Source organism: Bactrocera oleae, chromosome 3, assembly GCF_042242935.1.
Source record: "Bactrocera oleae isolate idBacOlea1 chromosome 3, idBacOlea1, whole genome shotgun sequence".
Lineage (NCBI taxonomy): Eukaryota > Metazoa > Arthropoda > Insecta > Diptera > Tephritidae > Bactrocera > Bactrocera oleae.
Genome location: NC_091537.1, coordinates 59,836,318 through 59,858,988, shown reverse-complemented (window position 1 = coordinate 59,858,988; position 22,671 = coordinate 59,836,318). Strand labels below are relative to the sequence as shown.

Sequence of the window (22,671 nt, the reverse complement as noted above, 5' to 3'; positions counted from 1 at the left end):
GCGGTCCGATATTGATTGCGACAAACGAGCAGCTTCTTGAGGAGAAAACAACGTGTGCAAAGTTTCAGATCGATATCTCAAAAACTGAAGGACAAGTTCGCGTACAAACAGACGGACAGACATGACTAAATCGACTTAGCTCGCCATGCTGATAATTTTTGACGTTTCCTTCTGAGTGTTACAAACTTCTTGGCAAACTTAATGTTTCTTGGTACCGTGAGACGGTTGGTATTGCAGATGGGCGAAACGCCATTATTAAAAAACAAATAAATTGCCATAACTAAGCTCCACAACAAGATACAAGACTCTTATTTGGTATACAGGATCACAATAGGGAGGGGCATCTGCAGTTAAAATTTTTTTTTAAGTGGGCGTGGTCCCGCCCCTAATAGGTTTAATGTGCATATCTCCAAAACCGCTAATGCTAAAATAACAAAATTCACTGGAAGCAAATGTTTTCAGAACCTCTACCTACAATATGATATGCGATAAATCAAGCACTAAACAAGCCAGAGACATTAAATTTTATCTCTGGGATGGTATGAGATGACTTTATAGGAACCGCGTTCAAAATTAGTCAGTGGGCGTGGCACAGCCCACTTTTAGGTGAAAACCCATATCTTGAGATCTGCTTAACCGATTTCATCAAAATTCGGTACATAACTTTCTTTCTATATTCATATTTCCATGTTATAGTGCGAAAATGGGCGAAATCGGACTACAACCACGCCCATTTCCCATATAACACAATTTTCAATTCCATCTGATTCTTTCACTTTCTACTATGCATATCAAGCAACAATGATTATATCGGGGTAAAACTTTACGTGAATAATACGTTTAAAGTATGCCACCTTGTGACCAAAAATTGTCTAAATCAAACCAAAACTGGTTAAGCCCCTAAGTACTAAATATGTGGACCTCAGTGCCTATAGTTGACCTTCTACCGAAAATATCAGTCAATCCACAAAGAAATCTCAATTGAGCATACCATTTGACTTTGCGAGAGTATAAAATGTTCGGTTACATCCGAACTTAGCCCTTCTTTACTTGTTATTATTCTCTAATCGTTTTCTATATCAAAGTATATCAACATGCTTCCCTTTCCTATCAAATATCGCCTGACCGACTACTTAAGTAGCAGTTTAAGCAGTTTGACGAATGTACTATCTTATCTAATTTATGTATCAGCTACATGATAAAGCCCCTTTCGGGCTTTTCTACTGCCAACCTCTTTGTTCATTTTTTCACATCTCATGGTATGTACAAATTTTGTATTGAAATGGTCTAACGGGGATAAGAGAGAAAACCTCAAAACATCGAAATCGTTTAGGAGATGTTGCTGTGAATTGAATAATAAATCGACTCAACATATGTTTGTGGACTTTATTTGTTACGTTGTATTGTTGTTGGGACTGGCGTGACATGACACGCCACAACAACAGTAACGAGTACAAAAAAACGACAAAAACATAGTCTTGAATAAATATATTTGTACTGGTGAGGCGAAGCCTTAAGGCATATAAGAACGTTACAATACTCTACAAAAAGGACAATATGGACAATCAAAACCGGCGATGAAAATACTATGTAAAATAAATGACAGTTGATTGTTGCTACAGAAAGGAGACAGTTGCAGAAAACAATGAGCAAGGTACTTTGGTAACTGTTGTGTCTTTTCCGACTTTTATCTCGGACACACGAATTCACCCATGGATATACATATGTGTCTATGTGTATACTAAGCGATACAAGTAATGCAAACATGACATTCTTCCATAGATTCAGTCATTTAAGACGTGGTCATTTGGTACAAACGCCATTTGACATTTATGGCATCCCTTCTTCACATTCCGCTCACATGTGTATATTTCTCTCTACGAAGGGCAATCAACATACCTAACTAAATAAGTAACGAATGTAAGATTATTATTATTTTAATTTTTGGGATAATAATAATAATACGCAACATTTAAAGAATTGATAATAATTTATTATTAATTCGCCGTTTGATTAGCCGCTGTAAAATTATGCATAGACGTACGCATGTACGTATATAATCCAGTAATTTCACGGTTATAGTCATAGATTTAAGAATGAGAATATAGTTCCAATTAGAAAGTGTTAAAGGCAACGTTTCAGAAATACAACCAGAAACTACTCGTATATACTTAAGGTTATTTTTTTTAAACTCATATTACAAGTAAATCAAAATCAATTATTTATCTCGATGCCTTGTTTACCTTTCAGTGAATTGGTGGATTCTTTGAGTAGGACTTTTTATTCTATTTATAGTTTGTTAAAAAAATAGCAGTCATAACATACAAGTTTTTGGCAGCCTTCGAATGCTTTACGAGTAAATCAAAAATTAGAATGTCTCCGATATTTTCAACGTGCTAACAATTATAGGGAGAACATACTTAAGAAATGTATATAGGGAGAACTAAAAGTGAATTTTATTGATGTTTGAAAACACAAATTTGATTATTCAGTACTATTAGCATATCAATAACTTCCTTAGTAGAGCTTCAGGTCAGGAGAAGAAGTATTAATTTAATTTATTAGTCTATCTCGCATACTACTTATGAATACATTTAGGCCTATTTCTCAAACGATGACTTCATATGTTAAGGAATTGTTCAATAATAGCGATCACTCACAGCGACAAATGGTTTAGGCTATCGAATTAGTTCTCAAAACGGCAGATTCATAATATTATTATCAAACACTTCAAATACGACTTTCTAAACACAAATCCGACTTTCTAAGTACAGATTCTCCTATATTTTCATCTATGTTTAATTTTAAATAATTGGATAAGTAATGAGAATTGAAACACAACTAGGCAACGGAATAAACTCCCTTCATGGAGATGAGTCTGCAATACTGCAGAAGGTGTGTGCCGAGTAGATATGTTTGTATGTAACAATAACTTATTTATTGCAATGTCATGACTCATGAGAAAGTTTCGAGGCGCAGTGAATACTTTAGGCAGCACAGTGAAGACAACCCTAGTGACGTAGAGTTAAATAATATAAAAGGAGAGCAGAGGAAGAAGAAAATTAAATGCTGAGTTCTCAGCAATAACACAGGTCAACAAAAAAACTTTATTTGTGCGCATGGGTTTTACGTAGTACCATATATTCTGGTTATATAAGCATGTATGTATATGGGGAAGGACGTTTAAAAATCGAAATTATTTGCTTTTTAAGCAATTAGTGCGATTTGACCATTTTTGATTTTCGTACCTATATAATGTCATTTTTCGCATACACTCCGAATTCGTTCTGGAATCTGAAACAAAAATACCACGTTTCATCAGCTCTGAAGGTTTCAATGATTTAATAAGACATTTGAATCTATCAAAAAATAAAGCAGAGGTATTGGTATTATTGTTAAAAGAATCAAATTTACTGAGTCCATTTTCGACAACACGAAAAGTTTTCTTGTTTCTTCAAGAAATAGAGTTCATTTTTGTCATGACGTAGAAGGTTAATTTAAAGAAATTGATATTCTTTGTCATATAACTGAATGGCGCCTATTGATAGCTCAACAAAACGTCTAAAAGCTATTTTACTACACAATGGTAATAAATTTCCATCTATTCCATTGGCACATGTGCTATTAACGACAATTATGTTAATATATGGAATGCATATATATATGGGAAGTTATTGGAGACTTCAAGATGGTGTGCTTTTTGACTGGAACTAAATTACCTGTTATCTTTGATGTGGGATAATATTAATGATGCTGCTCATTTACGAAATGGGAAAATACAATATTAAATCGAAAGCAATTATCGATCCTAAACCTGTCGCCTATTATGGCTTATTAAATAAAATAATTTGTACAGGCTTTAAATCATGAGTCCGAAACTTTCAAATATCTGTAGAATTTTTTTCCAAAGCTTTCAAAGGCGAAAATAAAAGCTGAAATTTTTATAGGAATGTCTCAAATAAAAAATATTATAGAGTGTAATATTTTCCCGAAGTTATTTAGCAATGAGGAGCAAAAAGCCTGGAACAGTTTTAAGTACAAGGTTAAATGATTTAGTAGTACAAGGTTAAATGATTTATTTAACAATGAGGACCAAAAAGCCTGGAACAGTTTTAAGGCAGTAGTACAAGGTTAAATGATTACGAATTTCCCCATCATCTAATGTAGAATGTCTCTAGATATGCACATGTTACATTATCATTTAGATCAATTTAAAGATAATATGAGAGCTTATTCGGAAAACAAGGAACACGCTTCCATCAAGCTATAATGGAATTCGAGAGACGTTACCAAGGTCAGTATACTAAAAGCATGAAAAAAGGTAAATGGTCTATTTTAAAATGTCTATTGTAAGAATGAATCCCATATGGATGATCGGTATCTTTTGATAAATTATTTATGTGACATGGTTGCGCATTTTATTGAGTTGAATTTTTACATTTGTTAGACTTCAAAGCAAATTCAAAACTATTTTTTATTCTTATTATTATTTTGAGGTATAAAAGCAACAAAAATAAGGTATGTATAAGCCGTGCGCAAAAATTCTGTAGACCAGTGTAATAAGCGTGGGTTTACTTAAATAAAGTATATACGAAGGCGGAATAGATATATAGTAGTAGTATATAGTACTCAAAGTAGATATTTATACGAACTTCTGGATTTTGAATATGAAGTATAAGGTAGCCGTAATTGTATTATTATTGAATATGTAGCAATGAAATGTCTGTACCGATGAGTGTTTTAGATGTTGAGAAGCATCATTGGAGCAGCTTGTGAGAGAAGAAGATTTCTCCCAAAACTTGGCGCTGCTCATTTCGCACTTAACCGATACATATACTGTTTAAATTTTTGATCCGATTTTTTTAGCTGATTGATTTTTCATATTAAATTAATGGAAAACAAGAACAAATTTTTATATATTTTTATAGAAAATAGAAAAATATAACATAGATTAATATTTATTATTCTATTATACTTTTCTATATAATATGTAAGTTACAATAATGACATTTATGACTTACCCTTTATATTATATTATTATACAAACTTGAATTTAATAATATATATGTATAATATATCTATTTTCTAAAGCTTAAAAATATTAAGTCATAATCACTATATGGTGGTTCATATGTGACACATGAGGTCAGTACAGGATCCATGTTTGTCCATACCCACTATTTTGCTGTTTCCTGTTTTGTTGTGGCGACCTTAGCCAATGAAGATTGAAATCCTAACTGTTGTAATCAAGGCTTCAAATCCTCAGTTGCTGTTAGGTAAAATATGTTAAAGTTACCAAGGACTACTGACAGTAAATTACACTGTTCAGTGATCTAGCGGATATTATTTTCCACTTGGTTTCTAAATTCCTGAAGTCTATAGCGGGGGTTCCTGTACACAAGTGATTAGGAAACTGTTGAATTTTTTACGCTTAACAGTTAGTAAGAGTTTGCTGAACCGGTGTCGTTCCTCGAGAATGATCCTTATAATATACCTGTGTACCTATCTTGCTTGTAGTATATAATAAGGTCGTGGGCAGGGCATCGTCGAGATGACCTTGTTTCTCCATCAAGGCATGCAATAATATTGTAGCCTTCTATTCGGAATTATTTTTGAAATAAGGCACAGGTCTCGGTAAAGCACAGAATATCAGCAGAACAAATCAGCTTGTCTGATCTAATATCTTCAATATGGTTGTGAAGGCTTCTTACATTTTGATAATACAATAAATACGCAGACGTTGTTCCGATTTTTTAGCCAAAAATCCCGATTATATATAATCCATTGACACTTGTGGCTCTCCTACATCCTACATATAATATAAAGCCGATCTGCTGACTCTACCCTTTAGATGAACAACAACTTGTGTGAATGTTCCACCCTGACTTTTATGTATCGTGATGGCTTCATATCGCGTGTATTGGAAGGATCGGACAACGTTCATGATTGATGTCCAATCTGCATTGCGACTGTGAGGCTGCTTGAAACGTGCAAAGCTTCCAACTCTTGATTCTTTGAATTTTATCCATAGTCGCACCACTGAACTTTCAGATCCATGTCATTCGAACCTGTATTAGTTCCCCCGTAGCACCAATGACGAGACTTCATAGCTTCTAAAATGTTTGACCTGCTGCGTTCTGTTGGAACTTGACTTAATTGTATCCTTCGCAGTCGAAATGAACTCCTCGGTCATCGTGTTCGCCAGTTTAGTTACATTGGAATCATTTGAATAAAATAAATGGATGCCTTCTTTCGGTATCTCATTAGAGGTCTTTTCCCAGATTTTGATGAATTGAATGTCAGCGTGTGTCATATTTCCCTCTGACAAGTTATTTAAAGCGATGGTACATGCTTGGTCTGCACACTGGCGCGTTTTATCAGTGAGCTAAAAGTACCTAAATTGATCCCAAAGCGGTGTTCCTCTAATTGTACTGTAATGATGATTCCTGTGTGATGCAAATACCCATCGATCTCCTCCTGGCGGCAGCTGATTTAAGTTTTATTTTAAAACACGATAATTGGTATGCTTGGTTGGCAGCTGATTTAAGTTTTATTTTAAAACACGATAATTGGTATGCCTACAAAATAAGCGCTGCTCCTGAAAATTTGTTTAGCCTACAATCTAAAAATGCAAACATGTTTGCTCCAACCATTGAAATTTCGTCAATTATAATAAGCCTAACATCTATGAGATTGGCATGAATAGTTTAATGTGTCACTGTGTGTGTGGCCGAAGATTGCAAGAATACTGGTTGACGGGGAGTGAAAAACTCGAATGAAGGGTTAGGCCTTCAACTCCAAATGCTGCTTTGCCAGTGGGTGCGCAGAGTGACACCTTGGCTGTATGGGGGTTGGTTCCTGGTACACTATTAGCCCGGAATGTCAACGACTGATATATAGTCGTTATAAGCCAACTCTTGCCCACTCCATCAACGCCTCCGACTATACTATAGGGATCAGTAGTAGAGAAATGCCGGTCTTACCCCCCCCCAGGACCGGCATGGATCCTACCCCGGCTGGTGTATGGTTTTCTTCTTTTTAAGGGAAAAGCAAGCGTTTTAACTAAAAGTGTATTTGTGTGTGCGTGCTTGAGAATTTTATGAAACCACACATAATATGAAGATTCGTAATTTTGTTGATATTTTTTTATCGCTACTATGAAACCACACATAAATTTTACATTCGGGAGAGTTTTATGAAACCACACATAAGTTTTACATTCGTGAGAATTTAATGAAACCACGCATAAATTTAAATATTGATAATTTTGTTGATATTTTTTAATTGAAGTTCATATGTGTTGAGAGTGTATAAAAGCAAGTCCTAAAAGTTCATTAATGAAATACATTTTTGTTTTTTTTTTAAATTAAAATGCCTAATACACCATTTAATTCTCATATAGATGATAATCCTATTATTGTGGATTGTGTTATTCCTGAAGGAATTGGAATTTTGTCGCCTTTTATAATTATGACATCCAATGAACAAGTGCGAAGGAATTCTATCAGACATCAATGGAGGAATAATAGGATGTGGTCTTTTGATTGACAAATACTTTGTGAAAGTTTTGTATTTCAATTGCATACCGCATAAATGGAATATGACTTTCATCTAAGAACAAATGGAACTCTTAGAAAATTAGAAGTCAACGTATTTGTAACCAAGCGAGGTGAACATTGCGCTATATATGCCACATAATTTCTTGTTGCAGTTATTAAAAATGTTAATTTCTGAATATCTCCATCATTTTTAAAATGAACTTTAAATGAGGGATCTTCTTTCATCTTACTAATTAAAATAAAATTTCCAACAGTTAATAACCCTTTAGTGTCTAAACTCCAATTTATAGGAACAGCTGCTGGTGTTAATTCACAAAGATCAATACAATTAATTACATTTGTAGTGTTAGCTTTTAGTTGGATTGCTTTTTGTGGAAAACCCTTATCTTGTATTACCTTTACAGGTCGTTTTCTCTTACTCTTATTTAACACACGTGTTTTCACTTCAGTTGTACCTTGTAGAGATTGAGCGGGCTCTTCTAGTTTTTGAAGCGGCTCTTCCTCATCGAAACTTGTAACATCTTATCGAATTCTTCTGGATCAAATACAAAATTGAACATTTCTTGGGCACTATCAAAGTTTCCATAATTTTCAGAATCCATTACACTACCTTAATGTGATTCCCGTAAATATGTTATTACAATTAAATTGATGCAACAGAAATGAAAATGTATCACTTAACACATTTGAAAGTATAAATCTAAAAAATTCAGGGTGGTGCCCTTTTGAAAATATTTCCCGAAATACTGGTAATTTCAATTTTTGTATACCATCTGTATGTATACTTTTGTATAAATCCGCTTGGATTCGCTGAAAATTTTGATAAAATTATTGTTAATTGTAAACATGAATTAGTTTTATTACGAGGTAAAGAAGATGATGCTGTTATGAAGACAACTACAGACAAAGGAAAGCTTACATTAAAACTTTTAAATATTACAAGGAAAGTGCCACATATTCAACTTTCATGAGTCTGAAAATCTGCTCGAAAGTCGATTAACTATGTTGAGAATAATTAATAGTAAACAACCACTAAACATTTCGTTTGGAAGTTGGGATGTCTACCACAACCCCTCTCTACAGAAAAGCACGAATATCTTATGGAATGTTAAAATGGTTGGTGAAAATGAAAGACCTCGCTATATTCTTTTGGGACTTCGAAATGAAAATAAATTTAAACATTTAGATGTTAAAGTTCACCTCAATTCCACTACATATTCATATGATGATCTTAATATTAAATTTGAACGAAATCGTAATGCTCTATTATTTGACATGTATTTAAAATTTCAACAAAGTTATTGAAGGCGTACTCCACAATCACTTTTATCACCTAATCAATTTGTTGAAACTGCTCCAATAATTGGTTTAGATGTAACACATTAAAATGAATCTATAAAAAGCGGCCCCATCGATATTCAGATTGAGCTAAAATTTAATAAATTCGTCCCTAATAACACCGCTGCTTATTGTATACTTATCCATGATAAAATCTATGAATATATTCCATTTACAAATTTGGTTAAAAAGATTATTTAACAAGTAAGGAAGGGCTAAGTTCGGATGTAACCGAACATTTTATACTCTCGCAAAGTCAAATGGTATACTCGTTTGAGATTTCTTTGTGGATTGACTGATATTTTCGGTAGAAGGTCAACTATAGGCACTGGGGTCCACATATTTAGTACTTAGGGTTTGAACAGTTTTGGTTCGATTTAGACAATTTTTGGCCGCAAGGTGGCATACTTTAATTGCATTATTCGCACAAAGTTTTACCCCGATGTAATCATTGTTACCTGATTTGCATAGTGGAAAGTGAAAGAATCAGATGGAATTGAAAATGGTGTTACATGGGAAGTAGGCGTGGTTGTAGTCCGATTTCACCCATTTTCGCACTATGACATAGAAACATGAAAAGAACGTTATGCACCGAATTTGGTTGAAATCGGTTGAGCAGATCTCAAGATATGGGTTTTCACCTAAAAGTGGGCTGTGCCACGCCCACTGACTAATTTTTAACGCGGTTACTATAAAGCCAATTTATACCATCTCACAGGTAAAAGTTAATGTCTCTGGCGTGTTTAGTGCTTGATTTATCGGGCTTTTAGTAGTTTTTAACAGTACCGTTATATGGGGAGTGGGCGGAGTTGCCACCCGATTTCAACTATTTTCACACCGTCAATAGAAGGGCTAAAAACATTTGCTTCCAGTGAATTTTGTTATTATAGCATTAGCGGTTTAGGAGATATGCACATTAAACCTTTTAGAGGCGGGACCACGCCCACTTTTTAAAAAAAAATTTTAACTGCAGATGCCCCTCCCTAATGTGATCCTGTGTACCAAATAACAGTCTTGTATCTTATTGCGGAGCTTAGTTATGGCAAGTTATTTGTTTTTGAGTAATGGCGTTTTGTGGGCGTGGCAGTGGTCCGATTACGCCCATCTGCAATACCAACCGTCTCACGGTACCATGAAACATGTCTACCAAGTTTCATAAATATATCTCAATTTTTACTCAAGTTAGAGCTTGCACGGACGGACGGACGGACAGACAGTCACCCGGATTTCAACTCGTCTCTTCATCCTGATCATTTATATATATATAACCCTATATCTAACTCGATTAGTTTTAGGTGATACAAACAACCGTTAGGTGAACAAAACTATTATACTCTGTAGCAACAGGTTGCGAGAGTATAAAAATGAGTGAGAATTTATGAAACCACATATACCCATTCTTAACAATAAAATAAAAAATAAATTAAATTTAAAAATAAAATAAAAATTATTTTTATTTAAAGACGTGTTTTTGTTTACAAAAATATGTAAGTATTTTCAGATGGGATTTATTTACAATGTTTACAGCGGAATTGGTTATAAATTTTAATATATATAAGTGTCCATAATGTTGTAGGCTTCCTCATCCAGCAGACGGCGCTTTAAGAATGTGCAATCACAAGTGTCTGGACCATATTTATGCTCTCGCAACCTGTTGCTACAGAGTATAATAGTTTCGTTCACCTAACGGTTGTTTGTATCACCTAAAACTAATCGAGTTAGATATATATATAAATGATCAGGATGAAGAGACGAGTTGTCTGTCCGTCCGTCCGTCCGTGCAAGCTCTAACTTGAGTAAAAATTGAGATATCTTTATGAAACTTGGTAGGCATATTTCTTGGTACCGTGAGACGGTTGGTATTGCAGATGGGCGTAATCGGACCACTGCCACGCTCACAAAACGCCATTAATCAAAAACAAATAAATTGCCATAACTAAGCTCCGCAATAAGATACAAGACTGTTATTTGGTACACAGGATCACATTAGGGAGAAGCATTTGCAGTTAAAAATATTTTTTTTAAGTGGGCGTGGTCCCGCCCTTAATAGGTTTAATGTGCATATCTCCCAAACCGCTAATGCTATAATAACAAAATTCACTGCAAGCAAATATTTTTAGAACCTCTACCTACAGTGTGAAAATAGTTGAAATCGGGTGGCAACTCCGCCCACTCCTCATATAACGGTACTGTTAAAAAATACTAAAAGCGCGATAAATCAAGCACTAAACACGCCAGTGACATTATATTTTATTTCTGGGATGGTATGAGCTGACTTTATAGGAACCGTGTTCAAAATTAGTCAGTGGGTGTGGCACCGCGCACTTTTAGGTTAAAACCCATATCTTGGGATCCGCTTAACCGATTTGAACAAAATTCGGTGCATAACGTTCTTTTCATATTTCAATGTTATAGTGCAAAAATAGACGAAATCGGACTACAACCACGCCTATTTTCCATATGACACCATTTTCTATTCCATCTGATTCTTTCACTTTCCACTATGCATATCAAGCAACAATGATTATATCGGGATAAAACTTTGCGTGAATAATACGTTTAAAGTATGCCACCTTGTGACCAAGAATTGTCTAAATCGAACCAAAACTGTTCAAGCCTAAGTACTAAATATGTGGACCGCAGTGCCTATAATTGACCTTCTACCAAAAATATTAGTCAATCCCCAAAGAAATCTCAAGCGAGTATACCATTTGACTTTGCGAGAGTATAAAATGTTCGGTTACATCCGTACTTAGTCCTATACTCGATTTTTGAATGAATATCTAAAAGTCTTTTCTTCTGTTCGTTAGGCAGAATATGTTCAAAGTTTTTTTATAAAACTAAATATAGCTATATCTGCTGTCGACGACATGTCTTGGATTACTGAACTTTCATATGCAATGTTTGATAATAAAGATCAACATTAATTATTGTTGGGTTTATATCGTATAAAGCCGGCTCATTTAAAGCTTCTCGTTCATGTAATTTCTCCGTATTGTTTTCCGAAAATTCAAAGCAATATACTTGTATATTTAGAGTACGCTTTACATAATTGCTATAATAAGATCATTTAATTCTAATTTCACAATTATCGCAAACTAAATTGAAATGTCGATGGAAAACTCCTGGACTCTCAAGAATTCCTCCAATTCTCTTTTCCTTTTCAACTAAAACTTTTTTAAAAGCGTCAATAGCATCGCACTTTTTTCGCATTATACGACTCTTCTTTGATTGGAGTATGTTGATCTAAAATATCCCCAAGGACTTTCCGTTGTTGTTGTTTTTAATAATGATGTGTTCTGCTCAGGAAGATTCTTATCTATCAATTGAATTGTTACCTTTATTTTTAAACGTAAAGAAGTGTTTGGAATATTGTATTCAAAACTAGCCTGTTAACTATTTTTAAAATTTCTAAAGCTGCTTATATTTTGATTTTGGCTCATAAATTGATTATAGTAGTAGCTTGTTCTATAACTTAAATACAACAGGTGTAGAAGTATAATTTGTATTAAATTAGTCAATTTCATCTTTTGTATGTATTTGGGATACGACTAACATACGTTATACAATAACCATATTATAAGTTTGTCTATAGTTTATAACATTATTTATTTCTATATTTGGTATTTTATATGAATTATCCTGAACTATAACCTTTTCAATGTCACCATTACTTAGAATTCGTTCAGTTTCAATTTCACGATATTCAAAGCACTTGATACTCAACAGTTTTTCAATATATCTACTATCATAAGTACAACGAATAGGTATATCAAAATTATCATATTCCAATTTGAAATGTCGATAAAATGCTTGTTTTGTTTCAATGATTCCTCCAATATTAGATTCCTTTTTAATAATCTCCTTCCCTGCAGTTGTAAAGTCAACTATAGACGATAATGTGATTGTTGTAGATGGTTGAGTTGTTTCTGCAGGGGGTAAAGTTGGCTGTGTTATCTCTACAATGGGGGCAATGATGATGACGTCGTTGACAACACTTCATTTTCTTCTTCATAATGCGTTAAAAGAGGCTCATTTTGTTTGAGTAATAATAATGAAATATTTATTTGTAAAATATCATTACTATTCGGTAATGTTGAATTAAATTGAATACTTTTCGAGTTTTGATTTATTGCAAGCACTTTATTATCCAGTTTTTCCCAAAATGGAGCATCATAGGCAGCTTTGAAAACACGTAATAATGAAATAAAAAGCTTAAATTCCCATGTGTCATATCCTCTTAATAATAACCCAACGATTAACCTCGTCCCGCCCAACCAAGGGGCGAAATCCGCATACGTGCGGAATTAGACTTAATGTCCTCCACCAAGGTATCTTCGGCAAGTCTAAAAATAAATATAGACTTTTTAGGTGGAATAACTACCAAGTTTTTAAAAGATGTTACTAAGTTATTAGGGGGAGCCTCTGGAATTGTGAGACACTTATTACTATTAGATAGAGCTTTTGGGGAATTGAGCTCTTTGGAAGTTGACGGCTTATCACTTTGAGGGCGAGGAGAAGAGAGATTTATTAGGTCATTGGGAGGAGACGTTCTTTTCTGTACAGAAGAACTAAGTGTTTCTGCATCGGAAGGAAGTTTACTCTTAGAAGCAGGTTTGGAGGATTCATGAGAATCATTCAGGCACTTAAAAGATTTGAACAATTTTTCGTAGTGCCTAAATTTTTCCGATTTCGTTAAAGCCATTGCGTGTCTCCCTATAAACTTTAAATAGATCGATTTCAATAGATCTACAATTTAAACAGGACCAACGCAATCTCTTACAGTCGAGAATAGAATCTAAGATTCTACCTGTCAGTCCAGCACATTTAATATGGGCAAGCCCATCACAAAGCCAGCATTAAACGTAGCGATCTGACTTGCCTTTAATGTTACAAATTGGGGAAGGTACAAGACATAAAAAACAACAAGAATGAAGATCAAATAAAAGAGTAAGAAAAACTTAATAGATGTATAATAAATAAGTGTGTTAATAAAATATTAATAACTAGAGGAACCCGTCCACGCGTTGCTGTGGCTAAGGTATACATTAATTACATACTATTCAATACAGAAAAATTGTATTTATGAAATGAAACGAAAACGTTAATTCCAATGTAAGAATAACCAAGCGGATCACTTCCAAAGTGGAAAATGATTAATACTAATTTCCTTCGATTTGTTATTAAACACAAATAAACATAAAATATAATATGTTGATTTTTTTATTTTATTAATTTTATATTCAAGTATGAGACAAATGAGAAATTGTCAAAGATGTTAGTACATAACGTTTGAAATAATCAAAGAGGTTGATCATTCTTAATTTTTAACAATAATATTTATTGTTTTTAATTATAAACATTTTCAAATTCAGTTAATTAAGCTCTATTTGTATCGTATGTTCTGACAGTATTATTGGGAAACGTAGCAAGAGGACCATTTTTCCATTAAAATTTCCAGTCAAAATAGTTGCTACAATAATATTTCTTGTAATATTTTTGATTATTAAAGGTGTACCGTTGCTATTGAGGTAAATTTAAAAAGCTCTGAATAATTTTCAACCAAAGATTATGTGATGTCATTCCGCGTATATCTAGATAATTTACGTTTTCATTCACATTATCACATGAAAATAAAAAATTACTCCCTTATATTTTCTGTTTAACCATGTATACCAAATTTTAATATTGTGTAGTCATCAAAAGTTACCAAAAATCGATATTAAGCTGTAAACTTACCGTGATTAACAAACACTTATTAGCAAACAACAAACTTCTTAGTCTTTGAACCAAAAAAAACTTAATAAAATTATTGTTAGCGTTATGTTAGGTTATGTGTGTCAGATTACTAAATAGGTTATGCGACGTTTGTATACTGCGTTCTGAAATCTAACTCATAGTATACATATTTTATTATTATTAAATACTTACATTAAAATGAAATCAACACTGGTATTATTAATATTACAGTCAAAGTCATCAGACATTTAATTGTGGCGAGTAATTTTCAAAAATTAGTATATTAGTACGATATAATTTAATTAAGTAACCACATTTTCGAACAAACCTTGTTTTTTAAAATATGCAAAATTATATGTAATCTGAGACCGTAAGAAAGAACCTTCTTCAGAGTATTAAAAAACCACAAAAAAAACAGCCAAATCGGTCTAGCCGTTCTCAAGTTATGGCGTAACAACGGGAAACGGGTTTAATTTTTTATATATAGATAATGAATTCAATTAAGAACAAACGCAAAAGTAATAGCGATTTTTTATATTTTTTTATCAAAGTTCAAAACCAAGCCAGTTTGAAAAAGCAATATAGCGAGCAGTTTTGGATGCACTGGAACAAATAAAAAGCTACACGCAACACAGCTGTGAATAAAGAAGCAAATGAGACAAATAAAGAGAGAAAATAAAATTAAAAAAAAAACAAATGAAACAAAAAGCTGACTCGGCACCAAAAATTCGAAAATTTAAACTTTTTAATAATGCACAAAACTTAAGAACATTTAATACTTAGCTTGCAACTCAGAGTTAAATCACTAAATTTTGTATTAAATCACTAAAAAATCAATTAAAATTTAAGAATTTAGTAAAATGAAACACAAAGGTTCACAGCGAAAAAATTACAGCTTTACAGCTTGAAGTGTTGCCACGTAAAATTTAAAATGAGGTTGATATTTGAAAAATATGTATTTATATACTTACTTTTCTTCTTCTTCTTAGCCCTTAAAATAAAAACATTAAGCTTAAAATTTCTAAATTTTTTATTATAATATAAATTACTATCCAGTATGTACTTGAATAAAATATATGCTGTTTTTAAAGCACAACGAATTTGAAGTCAGTTGATTTTCACCCTAGAATCATTATGAAAATGTACGCACAGCATATGGGTGTAGTTTCTTACAGCTTTAAAAGTATCACTTCCATAGGACCATAATAAATTAAATTATGCTGGTGTAATATGAACCAATTATCTTGCCGTTGATTATCCTTACTCAAGTCTGAAAATTAAAATTTTGAGCAACATAAACGGGTTAACGTCGGGGGGAAAGTCGGAAATCACTACATCAATATATTGGGACTAAGAGAAGGTTTGGACTGATTGCATTAAACTTTGACATTTCTCGAGAATATTCAAGAACATGTTTTCCGACGATTTATGAATTTAACTTACACCGTGACCGACATATTCGGCATAAAGTCTGCTAGAATAACTAAATCGTTATATGTAGAATAGCAGCTGGGGTTATTCATGTACCGATTTTACACATTTCCGGCATTCAACTATAGTATAACCAGTATTATATGTTCACTTAATTCTGCTAAGATATCTTACAGATTGACCGATGGAGATAATGTACAGCAAACCGGAAGTAAGTAAATCGACATAGGACCGATATGTTCGGTAAAAAATCAGACATATGCACTGGTGTCCACATATTTGGTGAATGAGTTCTTGAAAAGTTATAGTCCGATTTCTTCAATTTTTGGACGAGAGATTAAATACACTGAGGACATTTTTTGTGCTCTAAAAACTTCATTGATGCTTCCTTTTTACAATGTATAGGAAAAGAATTAGTTGGAATTTAAAATTTTGTTATATGAAAAGTAAACGTGGCTATCAACCATTTTTATAAAGTACCTCACACACTTATTTTGGTTGAAATTGGTCAAGTATATGATATACGTCTGAGATATGGGATTTCACCTAAAAGTTGGCGGCGCCACACCTATTGTCCAATTTTTATATGCCTCACATAAACATCAACATTCAGTGAGTTATCGCACTTTCAGTAATTTTTAATATAACCATTATATGGGGAATGGGCGAGGTTATTATCATTTTTGCAAGGTATGAAGACATGCTGAAAATACTTCTTTGCAAGTTTGGTTGAGTTAGCTTCAGTGGTTTGGAAGATATGTACATTTGACCATTTAGAGGGCGGGGCCACGCCCGCTTTAAAAAAAATGTTTAGCCCTCTTACTGCTGTGATCTCATGTACTAAATTATAGTTTTGTAACTTAATGTAGTGCTTAGTTATGACAATTATAGGTTTTCGTTTAATGGCGTTCGTGGGCGTCACAGTGGTCCGATTACGCCCATCTGCAATACCAACCCTCCTCGAGTGCCAAGGAATACTGTTTCATCAAGATATCTCAATTTTTACACAAATTATTGCTTGTACGGACAGACGGACGGACAGACAGTCACCCGGTTTTAGGTGATACAAAAAACCGTTAGGTGAACAAAATTATTATACTCTGTGCAACATGTTGCGAGAGTATAAAAGTACGTTGAAATTGATATGATAGCGGCACCTACCATCTTGGCTTCGTACCATCTTCGCTCTGGCGTATTTATTTAGTAAGTTATCGCAATTTTTGCAGTTATCAACATAACCATTATATGGGGAGTACGATTTCACCCATTTTCACTTTTTGAAAATTTTAAGTCCACAGATGCCCCATACTTCTGCGTTTCTTTACAGCTACATTTTTTTGTCATAGTTTGGAGCTTACTTATATCATTTTATAGGTTTTCGATTAACGGCATTTTCGAAACGTGGCAATGGTCAGATTCCATTGTACACAGTTTCATGGTAATATCTCACTTATTATTCAAATTATGGACAGACGGACAGACAGACAGTCTCCCGAAACTTAACTCGTCTCGTCATCCTGAACTTATATACATATATATGTATATAGCCCTCCTGAATCTGTTTTGAGATGATACTTTGAGATGAACATATATTTTTGACTAAAATGATAATTCACATCTCGTATAACACTTGTTTCTGAAAAATGCTGTATCCCTTATTTTATTGTACAGAGCTTTTAAGTGATTCCTCAAATCTTTATTTATAAAAAATCAAAAACTATCCAACAATTTTTCAGGGAAACTTAACTTTTATAATTTGAAAGGCATATCTGCTGTAATTAATCGTTTTAGAACTGAAACTGCCATATTTCTTACTAAAATGACAATTCACACCTTCAACACCAGTTGTTTGTACGGGAAAAAAGGCAGTCGCCTGACTAGTTGGTTCCACTGTCTACATATATACATACAGGGTGGCTCACAAATCGTGCTAAATAAATATGCAACGTAAATGATTTCTATGCTCAGCCTCGCAAATACGATACCTAATTAGAATATTATTCATTGCGGCTTAAAGGGTTGAAGTCGAGATTGCCAAAATTATCGATTAAATGGACTTTTTTCAATTCAGTCCAATTTCTGGGTTTTGTTTTGTGCACCTCTGGCTAGACCCTATAAAAAAAGTCTGGTGCAGTCTGGTCAGGTAACCTTGGGGCCCAGCGGAAAGTAGAGAGAATAGAGAAAGTATTAATTTGTTTTCAAATTTTCGTTGGAATTATGCAATAAACGGTCTGGTTATGTGTGCAGTTGCTCCATCTTAAACGGAATACGTCTTCGGCGCAGTTCTGGGTGAAAAAACTCATTCAACATCTTTAAATAAGGGTGCCCCTTGATAGATACTGTTACACCGTTTTCTTCAAAGAAGTATGGCCCGACAATACACCTTGATGAAACTCACTCGTATCCCAAGCATTTATTTTTAAAAAGCTTAAATAATAACCTGTCAAATAAAAAAATTTGGCCGATTACTCACATAGAAAAGTAGTTATTACGGTTTGTTTTTTAGCACGATTATTGAGTTTGTATGGCATTTACGTGTTTTCATCCATAGTAAGAAAGTTTTTTCTACCATATGTTGCAATAGTACGCGCAAAAACAAAACATCGACATACGGGAGCGTTTCACAAGGACGCTGTGCAGTATTGTGCCAACAAGGTAATAGTGTGTTGTTATTGCTTGCTATGGTGCCACATCTATTTGCGGTCAAAGCGTGTGGCCACAGCCAAACCGTTAAGTGTATCAAAGAGTGTGGCACAATACCAAGGGTGTAATGTAACACATGAACTCGTGTAGTGAAGCTAATACAATAACAACTACAAAATCAATGTGTGAGGTTGTTACACATCACTAGTGTGGATATACGTTTTTAATGCTGCACATTGGACACGTATGCGCTTAAAGGCTTCGTTATGGGTTTTGTCAGTCAGGTGCGCAAACATTACCGGTGTGGCAGCATGGGCGGGGCAATATCATCAGTTTTCCCAATTCTCCTGACATATGACTATTTTATTTCAATTGAATATAATTCATCTAAAAACTGTCCGGTTAATTAGCTTCTACGCATAATTGTTTCAAAATATTAGTTATTGAAAAAAAAGTATACCTTTAATTTTTCTGTTAATTGCTTTAGTTAAAAAAACAACTTGGCATGCTGCATGCTCTGTCAGTTCTTAAAGTTTTAAAATACGTAAAAGAACTTCAAACATATTTTTATTCAGAATAAAGGATTTTGTGTGAATTAGGGAAAATGGAATCACATTTTACTTCAATCTAATTTCAATTAACACTTTAAGCAAAAATCTCTTAATATGTGAATACAAGCGCTGCATATATACTCGTACAATAATAAAAACTGGTTTTGTTGCTTAAGTTTATTTTATTTTATTTATTTTTCATAACCGAGATAGAATATATATCTTTTTTTTTCATTATATTTTTACCGCTTAACATAAAGTTACAAATATTATTACTAAAAACTAAATATATGCATAACGTGCACATATGAATTTTTTGAGTCGATTAGGTTGTCCAATTATCGGGATTCCGGTAATTGAATGAATTATTCAATTAAACGAGTATTGATTAATTGATTCCTCCGCTAATTGAACCAAAAATTGTGCGATTTTTGAAGTGAAATTATCCATGGGGTACTGTATTGTATTATCAAAAATTCAAATATTATTGTTATCCATTAACAATTTCGTCGATTAATAAATTTGAATTTATATGCATTTTCTTAGTATAAAGTTCTGGTAATACCTCAAAATTGTGAGAATATAACTATTTGGGCGGCACCCAAACAAAGTTCTTCCTAACTTGTTTATATTTTTAATTGCATTTGCTCTTGGTTACCTAGAATAAACCTATTTTAGCATTTAATGCATTAAGAGAATTTTTTGCGATATTAGCATCAAAGAATTATCACTGTAGTAATTATAATAAATTACCATTTATCTACTTTTAAAAGATCGATGCGATTTTTAATTCCTCGTTCCTGGCATTATGATAGAAAATAAATTTTTTCTATAATTGAGGAAATAAATTGAGACTGATAGGTGATGAGATCAACCCAAACCAGAGTTCTAGTATATATGTTAAAAATGTATATCCCTGAAATTTGAGCTGACTCTTTAATAATGGTAATTCGAGTTAATTAAAAAAACAAAGATTTTAAATTTTACAAATCAAGATTAATCAAATTTTATTCCTTAAGTCATAATGAAATGCTTATAAACACCTATTCTAAACATTCCCCCTTTTATACAATTTAAGAACTTTCCTATGTTTAAATCGATTAAAGTCTCTAATATCTTCAGCACTAACTTGTAAAGTAGCATTGCATTGAGGGATAACAAGTTCGGCATACTAAATAGCAAAGTTTTCCTGGAATCGATTTTTTGCTATTTTTTTTTCGTTTGCACACAGCTACACCTGGCAAATGTTGAATTCACACGGCTGCTGTGGAAAACATAAATTTATACATACCTATTGTCCTGGTATTTGTCTGCGGATTGTCAGTTAACTTTCGCACAATCGCTAGGTGTGGTTCCCAATGCAAATTTTTTGCTTCATTTATCTCTACTCAAAGTAACATAACAAACGAGTAAATATATTTTCCTGCTTTGGGTGCTTAAAAGTGAAATGTGAATGGGTATGAATTGAATTGGGTCTCAATTTATGCATTAGTTTTCCCATGTGAATTGTCTTTAAAGAGCAAACTCTGTTGCAAAAACATTAACTGCAAACTCCTACACATACTTTTGAGAGCGACATGTACATAAGTATATATACGAGAACACACTACATATGTATGTACAGGTATGTGTTATTCGGAAATAGTATTAGCCTTATTTAAATTTCGATTCAAATATTCTCAGTTTTTGAGGAAATTTAACTTTATATGTACCATAGATACATATTCACTCAACACATGTGAGGAAATTTTCTATATAGAGATGTGGCACAAAATTTGCGTTTATTAAGATTGAATGATAAAATAAATAAAGTGAAAAATTAAATGGACAATTTTGCCTATATCTTCACTTTATGAACTCTACGTAGTAAATTTGTCATTATCCTTATCTTACTGATTACATTCTTGTATACGCATCTATCTCGTTAGTTTAAGATGTCACAAACAAGAAGGATTGAAATTATTCGCTCGTAATCAGTAGTACTAGTGAGTAGGCCCTGGCAGCGAACAATTCGGTGTACTTTTTTTATACAGCGAAAGTGTAGCGTTATTTATTTCCGTATGATGCATATGCATACTAAATTACTGTTAGCTTTCTATATACATACATATATAGTGTACAAATTTATACTTATATTATATTAGATAAGTATTTGTTGTTTGATGTATATATGGTATAGTCTTTGCTCACAAAATATGTAATTGTTGCAAACAGCTGTTCGAGCCAGCATTAGTTTAAGTTCGATGGAACATGTGTGATCAACGCAGTCTTTTATCACCCTCCTTCAATGATAATGTACTTGTGTCCGGACGCATTCCTTCATACTGTGCGGGCTCCAACCCAAACTTTGAACCAACTCTAACATGTGTACATATGGATGTTTGATTGTGTCGACCGTGTTGTTACGTTTTTGACGCGTGTTTGCGGTATGTTGTGGTCTCTCGCTCCCAATCTAGCACCAATGTCGGCAATAAAGCCGGCACCAGGCATCCGACAATACTTATGGGCGAACTTTAGCCAGCTAGAAACATAGACCACCCACTTGCTCCATACTGCGTTTTGTCGCTCTTTCTGCCGAAGAGACCTCCAATGCGAAAGCGAACACGAGCAATAACATACATAGCTCTAGTCGGCAGCTCCGGCGCAGCTATCCAACAGTAATAATAATATTCGCCATTCGGGTTTAGCGTCGTAAACACATTTACTCCCATTGATATTGCTATACTTCTGCCTTTACTTTTGTTTTGACTTTCGTGCACATCTCGGGTTTACCAACTGCTTCGTTCCATTGTTCGGTTCCAGTTAACGTTGTTGCTGTTATTTTTGTATCATATGTATAAGTGGCACAATCGTGTTGTTGTATAGCTGTACGTTGCGCTGGTTGGCGGTGGCACATCGTCTTCGTACTTTTAAATTGCATTCCGATATATTCGGTTTTTGCTTACCACCGTGGTTGTTGTTAGTTTTGGCCAATTTGTGTCGGCCTATACAGGAATTGTCGCAACATATCCTGATGTTCTGTTTTGAGTAGCTTCGTATTCAGTTGCACAAAGGATTCTGCACGAATTGGACGCGAGTGTTTAGTGCGTGAAGCTTAGGCTTCGACATTTGCTTGCTTAGTTCGGTAGTACTCCGAATATTGAGTTTACATGGTCTGTTCTAAATATTACAATTAATTATTTCAAACTTAAATACAATATAATAAAAATAATAATAACAATAAACCATATAGTGAGAAGAACATAAAACCTTAAAGAAGAAAATATGCGTTTGTGATTGTTTTTAATTGCATGTTCAGATGTTCAGAGGAGTAAAAACACATACAAAAACAATTAAAAAATAAAACGGTAAAACTATTAAAAATTTTAAATTAATTTAGGCTCGCTAATTTAAACCATGCAAAATTTAAA

General features: G+C 33.5%; 1 protein-coding gene across 5 annotated transcripts in view; it reads left to right on the top strand.

The window, feature by feature from the left end:
• Positions 1-22,032: 22,032 nt before the first annotated feature.
• The window catches only part of DIP-zeta (Dpr-interacting protein zeta), a 403,629-nt gene continuing 402,990 nt past the window's right edge, over positions 22,033-22,671 (top strand). For 2 of the 5 annotated variants that reach the window (XM_070106684.1, XM_070106682.1), the window contains exon 1: positions 22,033-22,413. The gene's annotated coding sequence lies outside the window, so the exon portion shown is untranslated. Of the gene's footprint in view, positions 22,609-22,671 lie in introns of all 5 variants that reach the window. The other 3 variants (XM_070106680.1, XM_070106681.1, XM_036359268.2) reach the window with 2 other exon arrangements.